This window comes from Anomaloglossus baeobatrachus, chromosome 4 (assembly GCF_048569485.1).
Source record: "Anomaloglossus baeobatrachus isolate aAnoBae1 chromosome 4, aAnoBae1.hap1, whole genome shotgun sequence".
In the NCBI taxonomy this organism is placed as follows: domain Eukaryota; kingdom Metazoa; phylum Chordata; class Amphibia; order Anura; family Aromobatidae; genus Anomaloglossus; species Anomaloglossus baeobatrachus.
The window spans coordinates 626,310,402-626,324,159 of NC_134356.1; the positions used below are offsets into that span (position 1 = coordinate 626,310,402).

The following is a 13,758-nucleotide window of genomic DNA, read 5'->3' on the forward strand; positions in this document are numbered from 1 at the left end:
CTGTACAGCGCTGTGCACACTTGTAGCTGTCTCTGATGATACCCCTGCTCCTTATGGATGATATACACAGCGCTGTGCACACTTGTAGCTGTCTCTGATGATACCCCTGCTCCTTATGGATGATATACACAGCGCTGTGCACACTTGTAGCTGTCTCTGATGATACCCCTGCTCCTTATGGATGATATACACAGCGCTGTGCACACTTGTAGCTGTCTCTGATGATACCCCTGCTCCTTATGGATGATATACACAGCGCTGTGCACACTTGTAGCTGTCTCTGATGATACCCTGCTCCTTATGGATGATATACACAGCGCTGTGCACACTTGTAGCTGTCCTCAGCTGCTGTAGTGATCACCCTGGAGGTGTGGAGCCGGCCCCTCCCTGTCCCTTCCTCCTCCTCACTGTGCGCTCAGTGATCCCGGAGCCGGTGACTCCCCCTCCTGTAGCCGCAGCATGGTCCGGCCCGGCAGGAGATGAGGCTCCGCTCTGTGTGAGTCCGGAGTTGGGATCCGTCCTGGTAAGTCCAAATCCGGGGATGAGGGGGGATCGCTGCTACCTATATATACTTCTCCCACTACCTGTATACAGGGAGCAATGTGAGACACATATCAGCCCCACGTATCTGATCACAACTGCTGATATGAGTGTACAGAGTAGGACTACAACTCCCAGCATGCAGCATTAATGGCAGTGCTGCTGGAACACAGTAACATTAGTCATGGTGTAATAAGTAATGATGGTCCAGTGGGTTCAGCAGCAGTCTGCTGGTGGTTGTAGTACTTCACTGGTAATTACTGCAGGAGTTAGTGATGCTGCTGCATAATGTGCTGTGATTATTCTGCCATTATAGTATTATGGTATTGATGGCGGTGTCAGTAATGTAATGAGTGGTAGTATCGGGTCCAGCACTGATACTGTGGGACTGATGTATAGGGCTGGAGCCTGTATGTGGGGGATGGGGAAGTAAATCATGGAGCTGGGTGTCTGGGTCAGATGAGGGTAGTAGTCCTATAGTCCTGTACCTCAGGGCTCTGTATATATACTGTATATGCTGCTGGTATACGGCCGCCTCGCACGCTCCTTCACGGTGTCATATAAACTTTCAGAAAATCCCACTAGGTTTACCAATTGAACCAAGTAAGAAAAATCCATCATGGTGAGAAAAGTGTCTGCACCCCACCCCTCCCCTCCCCCGAGTACCACGACCCCTGTCAATCGGCGGATCATGGTGACGCTAATCCTCGGACCCCACTAATGTAAAGCCAACTTGTTTAAAAACCTGGATAACCGATTTTAATTTCAAACGGGTGACATTTTTTTGTGTATTAATCGTCAACGGGAAAAACTCCGAGGTCCCCGGTGGCCCCTGTACTGGGCCATGTCTGGCCTTGCTCTGGAAAGGGTCACACGTGCGCCATTTGCAATGTTCGGACTGAAAATGGGTCTCTAAGCGTCAAACCTGAGACGTCCGTCCGCCCTCGGCCCGTCCGTCCGCCCTCGGCCCGTCCGTCGACCCTCGGCCCGTCCGTCGACCCTCGGCCCGTCCGTCGACCCTCGGCCCGTCCGTCGACCCTCGGCCCGTCCGTCGACCCTCGGCCCGTCCGTCGACCCTCGGCCCGTCCGTCGACCCTCGGCCCGTCCAGCCACCCTCGGCCCGTCCGTCCACCCTCGGCCCGTCCGTCCACCCTCGGCCCGTGAACATCGTATGTGTGAAACGAGTCTTGTCCAGAGATGCATTCACAATTCTACGAGCTTCACAGCTGAAATCCCTTCGCCTTTCCTGCTGGCTCAGAGTCTCAAAGTAAGGAAAGATGTTATTTCCCTGTATTATAGGAGCTCTAAGACTGTTCACATTAGTACACAGCTTTCCACTGAGCACTACACCAGGTTTCTGTATCCCCAAAAAACAGGATCCTCCTCCAAGGAGCCATTCACCTTAATGAAGTTGCCGGAGTCACTGGTAGAATTCGGCAGAAAATGTTTTTGTACAAATTTTGGAAAAAGATGAATACCTCTGAACCCAGAGAGTGTTCACTGTGACTCAGTCAGCTTCATTCACTTAGGTGTCTCTCTTGGTAACCCCCCCCCCCTTTTTTTTTTCCCCCTCCAAGGATTTAAACAGAGATACCAATGTTCAATCAGAATTGTGAATTCAGCTCCGGAGGCTATTACAGGTTCAGAAATGTGTCCTTTTAAGTGCTTTTAAAATGTTCCTAGTAAAATATATATAGATAACAGTATCTCCAAAATATGAAAAAAAAATAAATAAATATACTGTATATAATAATGGGTGGGTACCAAGATGGGGATAAGTTCCCAATTATTGAGGGTCTAAATGCTCCTTCATGAAATCTGTTGGGTTCCCAGTAACTGGCATGTTGTCCTCTATCCCATGGATGGGGTATAAAGTCCAAACTTACAGCCATATAGTAGAGTAGAGGGATCGGTGGTCACTGCGGGGGCCAGTGGGGCATGTTCTCTAGTAGGTGGGCCATCAGCTTCTGTAGACAACAATAGAAAATAACCCAAAAAATGTAAATAAATTGCCCCTGTGACTCCTGTCCTTAGCAGACGTTGCTGTATGTTTTCTGATCTGCGATCTCACGTGTCTCTATGTAAATATCTTACCTAAGAATCTAAGCAATCTGCCGACTTCCTCTAGACATAAAGGCAAATCTTCCAGCGCTGCCTCTGTACCGGGACCTGGTGGGGAACAGTCAGGCTCCATAAGTGTTGGCAGTCACTAAAAGCTACAGGTGACCCAACATTCTCACTTTCTTCCTAGGAGTTAATATAAGGAATGCTTAGCCTGGTTTTTTACTAGGCATACAATTTTACTTTTCTTATTTCTGTATTGTGGCAAGAGCCGCTTTCTTCTACAAAGCTCCATACCTCCTGTATAGACACAAATGATAAAAATTGTCTCCCAGCAGCGGCCACTAGAGGGAGCTCATTGTAAACTGATCTAAAATAGAAGACAAATGCACTGAGCTCCCCCTAGTGGTGACTACCAGCTGACTGAATTCTATCTTTTAACTGCATGTTGTCTACGGGAGGGAAGGGGAGGGGGGGAATTTAAGTTTTGTATTAGAGCAAACCTTTACAGGAGTTTTCTACAAAATTGATATTGATCACCTATCCTTAGACTAGGTCATCAATATCAGATTGGTGGGAGGTCAGACAACCCCAGGTTCAGCTCTTACTAGTCAGATGGAAATGGTGAGTAGAGCAGAACTCCTCAGCTCCATCACGTTCAATGGCCTCTAATGTATGTGGACTCTAATTCCGTAAATAGGACAAGTGCACGATACCTGCCAATGGTGCATATTGTCCATTACTGATCACTTCTGCATCTGGAGGTCAGCAACCCTCACGGTCAGCCCTTACCAGCCGGATGGAAATAGTGAGTGGAGCAGAACTCCACAGCCCGGACACGTTCAGTGGCCACTAATGCATATGGACTCTAATTCCGTGAATAGGACAAGTACATGCTTGGTCCAGTACTTATTATTATTATTATTATTATTTATTATTATAGCGCCATTTATTCCATGGCGCTTTACAAGTGAAAGAGGGTATACGTACAACAATCATTAACAGTACAAGACAGACTGGTACAGGAGGAGAGAGGACCCTGCCCGCGAGGGCTCACAGTCTACAGGGAATGGGTGATGGTACAATAGGTGAGGACTTATCACTTCTGCATCTGGAGGTCAGCAACCATCAGCGTTCCTCACCTCCTGATGCAGAGGAGATCATGTTGGACAATCCTTTTAAGCAAATAAGTGGCGGGGGGTCTTAATATTTTGGGGTTCTTCTACAACCAAGATGGAGAAATTACACAGAAGTCTTATGATCCCAGGGGTCAAACACTTGGCCACAGCTGTGAACTCCCTACTATTGGGGTCAGGTTTATAGCCATTTTTTTTCCTTGTATGTGTATCTTAATATATAGAATACCTGTGTCTTTAAAAATCCATGTTCTCAAAAAAAAAAAAAAAAGCAGAGGTTGGAGTCAAGCACCGAGAGGCCCCTTTTAGCAAGGGAAGGGTTAATGGGTAAGCAAACAAGGACTAGCCCCTATAGCGCATCCTGCATGCTTCCCTACACCGTGCATACAGTGGGGCCTGACACGACGTGCTGGGACAGGCCGGGCCTTTCACGTATCCGCTCTTGCGTGCTTATAGAATTGCTAATATATTAAAAGACTAAAAGCCCTGCGCAGAAGTTATGCTGCTCACAGCTGAGGGTTTGCAGATTCTAGGGTCCTCTAGCAGCACAGGATGGAGTTTTGCTCTGTCGTAAAAACCCCAGCTGTGAGAGTTTTGTCTAAATGGAAGAATGTCCTTATTCACGAACTGCAACCAGAATGTGAAATACAAAAGGGATTACCGGTACCTATTACCACCATTTTGTATACTTGATTAAGACCAAGATCGGTTTTACAGTGGCATAACTGCTTTTAAAGGATGGGCCTCCAAAAATGTAATAAAATGGGCCCCCGTCGCTTAATTCAAACGGCAGCCCATCCTAGTCACACGTCAGGATGAGCTGTAGTATGATGAAACGCAGCTCCCAAGACCTGTGTCTCAACTGACAGAGGAGCTGTATTGTAAGCATAAGGCTGGAGTCACATTTGCATGTGACTTGCACGAGGATCACATTGCCCTGCCCGGACCGGCCGCAGCTTCATGTATTTATATGTAGCTGACATGCTCCTTTCAAGAGAGCCTGCAGCCGGTCCAGGCAGTGCTATGCCATGCTTGCGTGAGTCACACGCACGCAAGTGTGATTGCAGCCCAAATATTGGAGTTGCTGGAGAAGGGCTGTGACAGGAGAAGACATAAATGTTCTCAGCTGCCTAGGCATGGAAGAATGAGGCTGGAGAAAACAATCATTTGTGCTCAGTCAGCAGAGGAGGAAAAAAGTGACATGACCCTATATCTCCAGAGACCCCCATATAAATTTCATGACTGTCCATCAAACCTGTTGATTTCAATGGGGTTGGGTGGCAATCTGATTTTTATGGGGGACTGATGACGCTCTCCTGACAGATGATGTTTTGGGGGAGAGGGGCGAAGGCTTGGACCGTTGAGAAGGCTCGGACCATTGGAATTTCAATGCCTGATCTTTTCTTTTTGGGTGAAATAACTGACTGGCAGACACCTATTTTCTATTCCTCGTGTTGACAATGCTTGAAAGCTCGGTTGAAGGAACGTTGGAGTATGAAGTGGCCAAAAGTCCAAATGACCAAAATCATTTGACATCGATGAGAATCTCCAGCTTAACTCTAGGGATAGTTTCCATTCTTTTTGAATGTGAAGTGGCTGATAGAAGAGAAAACTGCCTACATACAGCTGTAAGGATGTGATATATATTTTTTTTAACGTCCTTCAGATCGATCTTACGATCTCGAGCCTTGTCGACTTGATGGATGAACGCTCTGTAGGAAGATCGATCTTGTGGAATCCAAGATAGGTCCACCAAGGTGTTCTCCACCGTTTTGTTGATAGTATCAAACCATCAGGTGGTTGGTCTTCCTCTTCACCTTGTTTTTTCGATTCTCCCGAACATGATGTGTCCTTCTCCAGTGATTGCTCTCTTTGTATGATGTGTCCAAAGTAGGCAAGTCATAGCTTGGTGATCATTGCTTCAAGTGACATGTCTGGATGATGTGACTACAGTGCTAAACATATTGTATATCTCTGAAGATCATTATCATAGACAACCAGGGAGTCTCTCATAGATGTGATGAAAGAGAACAATACCTCACTCAGTGGTCAATACAATGACTAATCTCTAGCTGGGGGGAGGGGGAAGCGTTATCGTAGATGGTTTCTAATTCACTTTCTTTGAGTCACTTTCTCTTGGTGCAGTCCGTAATCAGGATCTGTGGTTCATTGTGGGAATGTGCCCGGGTCAATGTTTCACTAGTGATTTCTCTGTAGCTACTGTGGATATGTGTTATCTTCATGATAAGATTAGAAAAACCTCATTACTACAGTTTATAGTCAGTGGCCTCCAGCGGCGCACCCATTCATACACCTGATTATATCCGTGCTGCTCGCTATCAGCATGTGATCCCCATAAACGCTAAAGGGGCCCTCCAAAAGTAGTACGCTCTAATGTCATCTGTGGGGTCAGTTTTTAAAAGAACCTGTAACCAGTTTTTGGTCTTATTTTATTCCTGTTGCTTTCTTGAGTAATCCAATTAGGCCTAGGACACTTGGCAAGAAAAACGGTGCGAGTGGAATGCGATAAAAAAAATCGCATTCCACTCAGACCAATATTAGTCTGTGCCCGCTCCCATGAGCGATTATTTTGTCAGCCCTAATCGGACCGAGAAAACAGTTGCAGCAGGTGTACCCGGTCTTGTTCCACTTGCACCCATTCAAGTCTAGGGGCCGAGAGAAACATCACATTGCTCTCACGTTACACCGGTGGAACGCGAGAGCAGTGCGATTCTCGCATCAGCCGGCAACGGAGGAGAGAGGGAGAGAAATCCCTCCGTCCCCTCCTCGTATGACCCTCGGCTTCCGATGTGCTGCGAGCGTGAGCCGAATGTCATGCAAGGATCGCACATAACCCCCTTGTGGCCTCGGCCTTATACTGCCATACAGTTTCAGAGGTTTTTGGTGCTAATTTCCTTGGTCTTTTCCAAGAAGTCCTTAGCTCCACCCATGAACTGGTGTAAAAAGGCCAAAAGTCACCAAATTTTTGTGCAATTTTTTTTTATGACTTTTTCAAACGTTTTACTCCAATTTTCCTTTCCTATGTAAAAGCTTTGATCAGTTGGTCCCTCTGTGTTTACGTTTCATGGTAACATGGCCTACAAGCAAGCCCACCTTCATTACAGCAGTTTCCAAAAAGATTGATACCATCCTTATGGGTTTAGGTTGGTAGACACCCGGCTGAGCTGGGATTTGCAGTTGTAAGGCACGTACGGAAAAAAAAAATGAATTGCTGTGATCACACGGGTGTTAACATAATGGGGCTCGCCATGTCCCCAAATTGCAGATGTGACTTGGCCCAGATGCATCGTGAATGGGTGTAGGATCTGCCTGTGATTTACTATTTTTTTTTTGTCCATTTTAATGTACGGTATGTTGGGTTTTTTTTCCCCCACGTGGAAAATATCTCGTGTGGACCTAAGTTGGCCGACATTTCATTCCCTCTGTCTGGGGGGGGTGCATTGTGCACACAGATATTACATAGACTGAAAGTACAGTTGTGTAAACCTGGTCATAATACAGGTGACAGTGGCTGATGGTGACGTCACCATCTGACGTTTAAATATCCATTGAAGGGCAGAAAAAAAGTCATAAAGTAAACACGCAGTTACACGTCACCCTAAGACACCAAAAACAAACACGAGAATGAAGCTTTGGGAAAACAAGACCTGTCTGTCCTCTTTGTGTCTTCTAGGGTTGACTAGACTGAGGCGCGGGTTTAACTTACCGTATCTGATCACACTGTTTATGACCAAATAATGAGGGAGGTTGCTGCTGCAGCATGCTGCTTCTCAGCCAGAGATGGTAAACGTACTAAAATACTAGATTTAGATGAGCAGACTCCCCCCTCCCCCATACACATTAGACAAATATAGACCAAACTTACCGATATCTGTGGGTTCAGTCTGCAGTCTGTCTATGGGAGCTCAGAAACACTGATTGGGGAGTTAGTGGTTGTCCTCTACTAGGGCAGGCCGTGCTCATCCCTAATGTTTTCCTCAGGTAAAATTGAAAAGCTTACACTTGCCTCCTGTACCGGCACTGATTTAGTGATGTTGGCACTCACTCTCCCACTTCAAGAGCTGCAGATGGTCACTCACTTTCTGTGAATTACTTGTATGTCTGAAGGCTGGGAGAGGGAAGCCGGCGGTGATTTGGTACAGGCTCGTGTAACCTCACGTGAGTGCCGACACTGCTGCAACCGCGCCGTTGTGGGAGGCAAGTGAGCTTTTTTTTTTTTTTTACTTTAATGGGGGCAAACATTGGGAATAAGAAGTGGACAACCCCTTTAAGGATGCCGATTCTTTTGTTCTGCAGATAAGCCACCACCAGAGATGTCAGGCGATGGCTCTCCCTCTTGGCCGAATGACCTGTGTGTGTGGGGGAGATGGCAGCCAAAAACCACCTGTGTATGGGGGGGCATAAGACCCTTAAATTGTGCCAGTGGCCTGCACAGTGTCGATAGCCACTTAAGGAAGGACTTGTACTCCTCTATTGTCTTCTTATTGACATAAGTGGAAATTCCCTTTTAAGAAATCTAAATAGAAAATAACTGAAGTGATGCGTGGGTTAATAAGTCAGGCTGAGGTTGCACCCTTCTTCTTGTAAATGTAAATTAATGCTACTTACCTCCATAAAGGACATAGTTATATTTAATCACTTTTCTGTACTATAGCTGAGGGTGAGGCCTAGAGACGGGAATTGGGGAGGGCTGACGTCATTTAGCACCATGTAATGCACCATGATACACTACAGTCCCTGGTGCGGATCATTGTACTCGTCTACAGTCCCTGGTGCGGATCATTGTACTCGTCTACAGTCCCCGGTGCAGATCATTGTACTCGTCTACAGTCCCCGGTGCGGATCATTGTACTCGTCTACAGTCCCCGGTGCGGATCATTGTACTAGTCTACAGTCCCCGGTGCGGATCATTGTACTAGTCTACAGTCCCCGGTGCGGATCATTGTACTAGTCTACAGTCCCCGGTGCGGATCATTGTACTAGTCTACAGTCCCCGGTGCGGATCATTGTACTAGTCTACAGTCCCCGGTGCGGATCATTGTACTCGTCTACAGTCCCCGGTGCGGATCATTGTACTCGTCTACAGTCCCCGGTGCGGATCATTGTACTCGTCTACAGTCCCCGGTGCGGATCATTGTACTCGTCTACAGTCCCCGGTGCGGATCATTGTAGTCGTCTACAGTCCCCGGTGCGGATCATTGTAGTCGTCTACAGTCCCCGGTGCGGATCATTGTACTCGTGACTACAGGCAGTTATGGTTGTTTCTGAATCCATATCAGGCTTAAGGGGGAGGTTGGACTGAAGATTCCCTTTAGCAAAAAAAAGATATACTGGCGCGGCCCCCTTTAATGGGATAGTATTCAATTGTTTTTGACTTTCCGATACTTGAAACCTTTTATAGTTGGCAAACATGATTGTCTGAGAACTTTTACCTCACCTTTTGGGACCTGCCCAAATCTCCACATCAAGCATCCCCTAACCCCTACCTTCATTCTCCGCACATGTCCATGGTGCATAACTACTTGCATTGCTGTTGGCTAATGAAGACCCTCAAATCCTGATTGCTATGACCCCAATTAAAACATGACTGTCCGCTTTGGGAAGGGGGGGGTGTTAAACTCTGCTCGTTTTGGCTAAGGACAGACTAATTTGTACTGATTATGTAATGACCCAGAAGAAGCCATTACAAAAGTTTCTGCATTCATAGGAGTCTGTAGAATAATTTATGATTTGATGTATTGCCTGGTGTCATTCTGTAAAATGTACTGTAAGTTGTTGCTCTGTAATACCACTGCAGACCAGCAGGTGGTGGTATAAGTGTTGGCAAGGGACTGTATTGGAGGATGTCTGGTCAATATCCTCTATAGCCTGGTCACTATGGTAACCAGGGAGAGATGACAGTTGGCAGTTGAGACAAGCCGGGCTGGAGGTGATGAGCAGGTGACAAGGGCGGTAATGTCCTGTACCTGCCACACAGGCTTTTCAGAGCCCATAGCAGCAAGGACAACATACCCCGGCAGATTTTTTTGCTTTCTTGGCCTTTTTTCAGAGAATATGAATGTTAGCACAAAACCCTTTTTCCCACTCATGGTTAGTGGTTGGGTGAAGCCATTTATAGTCAAACTACTGTGTTTTTTCTTTTTTTAAATTATAATGACAACCAAAGACCTCCAAATGACCCTGATGAAAAGTTCTCATACCCCACTTCTGAATACTGTGCACTGCCTCCTCTAACAATGATGACAGCTTAAAGTCTTTTGTGGTAGTTGTGGATGAGGCTCTTTATTTTCTCAGATGGTAAAGCTGCCCATTCTTCTTGGCAAAAAGCCTCCAGTTCCTGTAAAATTCCTGGGCTTTCTTACATGAACTGCACGCTTGAGTTCTCCCCAGAGTGACTCAATGATATTGAGGTCAGGAGACTGAGATGGCCACTCCAGAACCTTCACTTTGTTCTGCTGTAGCCAATAACAGGTCGACTTGGCCTTGTTTTTTGGATCGTTGTCATGTTGGAACATCCCAGTATGTCCCAATAATACTAAAGGATAACTGAAGTGAGCACCAATATGTATATATGTATACAGAGTGCAAGCCAAAAAATACATAATCAATAAAGATGAAGGCTGCACACACATCCAATAATATGATAATGGTATAATGCTACAAGCATGCTGACAATTATAATGAAAAATGCAATTTGCTAACTGGAAAGTGAACATGTGAATAATGATATGCATACCTGCCAAGACTATTAGGAAAATAGAGATATTTAGCAATCGCATTGATCAATGTAACTGAGCCACAATACCTTGCCAAGGTATATCTCTATATTGGGGTCCCTAGCTCTGTGACCCTAACTCTGTGTCATCTCATTGCAATTAAAAACTGCTGTGTGTGGAGAGGGGTAACCAAGGACTTGCTTATATAGGAGATGGGAAAAAAATACATGGCCGAAAAGGGCGGAGCTGTGTTCACATTTAGAAAAAAAAAGTCATTATACTTAAGGACGTCCCATGCGCAGCTTCCGGGCTGATGAATGCAAATTTGCTTCCAGTATTTGCTGATCACGTGCTGCTTTCATTTTTCCTTTAATTTTGACCAAGTTTACTGTGCCTTTTGTAGCTCACACATCCCCACATCATCGCGATCCACCTCCATGCCTTACAGTAGGAATGGTGTTCCTTTCATCATAGACCTTGTTGACACCTCTCTAAATGTAACGTTTTTTCTTGTGGCCAAAAAGTTTGATTTTGGTCTCATCACTTCAAATTACCTTGTTCCAGAAGTTTGGCGGCTTGTCTCTGTGCGGTTTGGCGTATTATAGGTGAGATACTTTATGGCATGGGTCCCCGACTCCAGTCCTCGAGGGCCGCCAACAGTGCATGTTTTCAGGATTTCCTTAGTATTGCACAGGTGATAATTTAATCACCTGCACAGTTGATGATTCCAACACCCATGCAATGCTAAGGAAATCCTGAAAACATGCACTGTTGGCGGCCCTCGAGGACTGGAGTTGGGGAACCCTGCTTTATGGCATTTGTGCAGTAATGGCTTTCTTCTGGCGACTCGACCATGCAAGTACTCGACCATGCAAGTACTCGACCATGCAAGTACTCGACCATGCAAGTGTTTTCAAGTGCCTCCTTATTGTGCATCTTTACACAGCCACACTGCTAGTTTTCAGTGAGCCCTGTATTTCAACTGATGTTATTTGTGGGTTTCTCTTTTTATCCCAAACAATTGTCCTGGCAGTTGTGGCCAAAATTCTTGTTGGTCTACCTGATCATAGCTTGGTTTTTACAGAGCCCTTAATTTTCCATTTGTTAATCACAGTTTTAACATTGCTGACTTTCATTATAAATTCCTTGAATATCTCCTTTGTATCCCTTTCCTGTTTTATATAGTTCAACTATCTTTTACTGTAGATCTGTTGACAATTCTTTTGCTTTCCCAATGACTCATAATCCAGAAACACGAGTAGCTGGATGAAAGATGCAAGAGTCTGTCTGGATCCAAGAAACTCACTCAGCTTTTATGCACACCCACTGATTACAAGCAAACAGGTCACAGTGAGGATGTTACCTTTATTAGCCATTCACACCCATTTGTGTTAACTTCTGTGTATGTTATCAGGCCAAAATCACTCTGGTATGTAAACTTTTGATCAGGGTTATTTGGATGTTTGTGGTCATTATGATTTAACATGAGAAAACACGTGTGTATGTATGTATGTGTATGTGTATATATATATATATATATATATATATATGTGCATAATTATATACCATACATACATAAACGCATGGTCCCATCTGTGTTATTTCCTGCGCTCAGCTCCTGTAAGAAAGCCCAGGAACTTATAGGAACTGGAGGCTTTGTGCCAAGAAGAATGGGCAGCTGCTTCTGTACCTACTCGATCAATGTATTTTGAATGGAATTTGGTAATGAAAAGTCTTGGCATTTTTACCAGCATCCTGTTTCCATCTAGTCATTGTTGAATCAACGTATTTTTCACATATATATTATATATTTTGATTCCTCACTTCACCAATTAGTCATTTTTTTGATGACCGATCACTGAGAAGTTACCTAATTGGGACAGTTAGCTGCCGGAATATCCTGTATTTTTTCAGTACTTGCCTTGGTGAGATGTGCGCCCCTCACAGGCTTATCGTAGGTGGGATACCAGTGCACATACAGAGCACATAGATTGGGGGAGAGAGATTTTCTCCATAAAACTTCTCGTAAAATGCAGCCAGATGTGGTTGTTGGCTTACATTTACCGTTACTGAGCCCTGTTGTGTTTCCGTCATTAATATGCTGAATGCAGGCATTGTCCCTTTAAATGCCAGACCTATTAAAGCTCTCAGGTTACACGCAAGCCTTCCAGCAAAACGGCCCAACCTACACGCATAGCAGGAGGAGAATGGTATAGAAACACTATAGCAGATGAGAGCAAGTCCTACGAGTTCCTTGGACAGGACCGTACCGCCAGCATGTGTCCTGAATATCCGCATGCAGACTTATAATGATCGGGAATTACATTGCTGACCAGAAGTCACTTATCGCACAGCAAACTGTATAATGTGGTGAGTATAATGTCCTCGATAGATCATTTTTGGGGTTGTAGTGTTTTTTGTATATAGGATAACAGATCTATATTCTGGTCATGTCTACTGGTTGGCCGACATGGAAATGCTTAATTTTGCAGCCCTTTTCTGACCAATTGTATATACATGTACTTGCTATGGTGGGAACCTCCATCTAATGGCAATATCCACCCTTTTTATGGGACAATCTACTAATTACCCAAGCCATCATTTATCCATAATCTTGGATTATTCCTCTACGTCCTTGGAAAGCTCTCCGTGGTCCGTGCCGTGCTGGGCAGCCCTGGGCATGGATGTCGTGAGGAGCAGAATCCAGTATTAATGGCACATTCAGCCAGAGGAACAGCTGTGTAGGGAGTGGAAACGTATCCCCTCCTGGAATGTACCATCGTTATGTGGAATGGTTTTGATGGTTCAGTATAATTGTGCTTAGCCGAGATTTATTGAGAGGAATTTCCAGAGAAACTTGGTCTGCAAACTAATACACGTCCCTGGTAAAATGCTCTCCTGAATGGCAGCTCTTCATGTATATAGTCATTCCTCCCAGCGGGAGCCTGCGACAGATGGGCAACAAGACCCGCAGGAGCTGAAGAGGCGGACATATTCCTACTTAAAAAATTAAAGTATCAGATGATCACTGGGTCTTTCTTTTTCTTTTTTTTTTCTTCCGAGATCCCAAACGATCAGTGATCATCTGTAGAGGAACCATGGCAGCAAGTAGTTTCACCGTGAGAGGAATGAAGCATTACGCACTGATACTTGAAAATATTGGGCGGTTGATATAACGTATTCATGGGCCGGGTCCTCCTGAGCGAGATTTGTGTGGCTGTTACCGGTGTTAGGTGTCACGGGTGACGGACACTCGTGGTTTCTGGCCATAGAAGGTCACAGCG

General features: G+C 45.3%; 1 protein-coding gene across 4 annotated transcripts in view; it reads left to right on the forward strand.

Moving 5' to 3' along the window:
* Positions 1 to 438: 438 nt before the first annotated feature.
* Positions 439 to 13,758, forward strand: part of LRRC8E (leucine rich repeat containing 8 VRAC subunit E) — a 44,476-nt gene continuing 31,156 nt past the window's right edge. For 2 of the 4 annotated variants that reach the window (XM_075346332.1, XM_075346329.1), the window contains exon 1: positions 12,688 to 12,844. The gene's annotated coding sequence lies outside the window, so the exon portion shown is untranslated. Of the gene's footprint in view, positions 524 to 12,687; positions 12,845 to 13,758 lie in introns of those variants that run through there. The other 2 variants (XM_075346331.1, XM_075346330.1) reach the window with 2 other exon arrangements.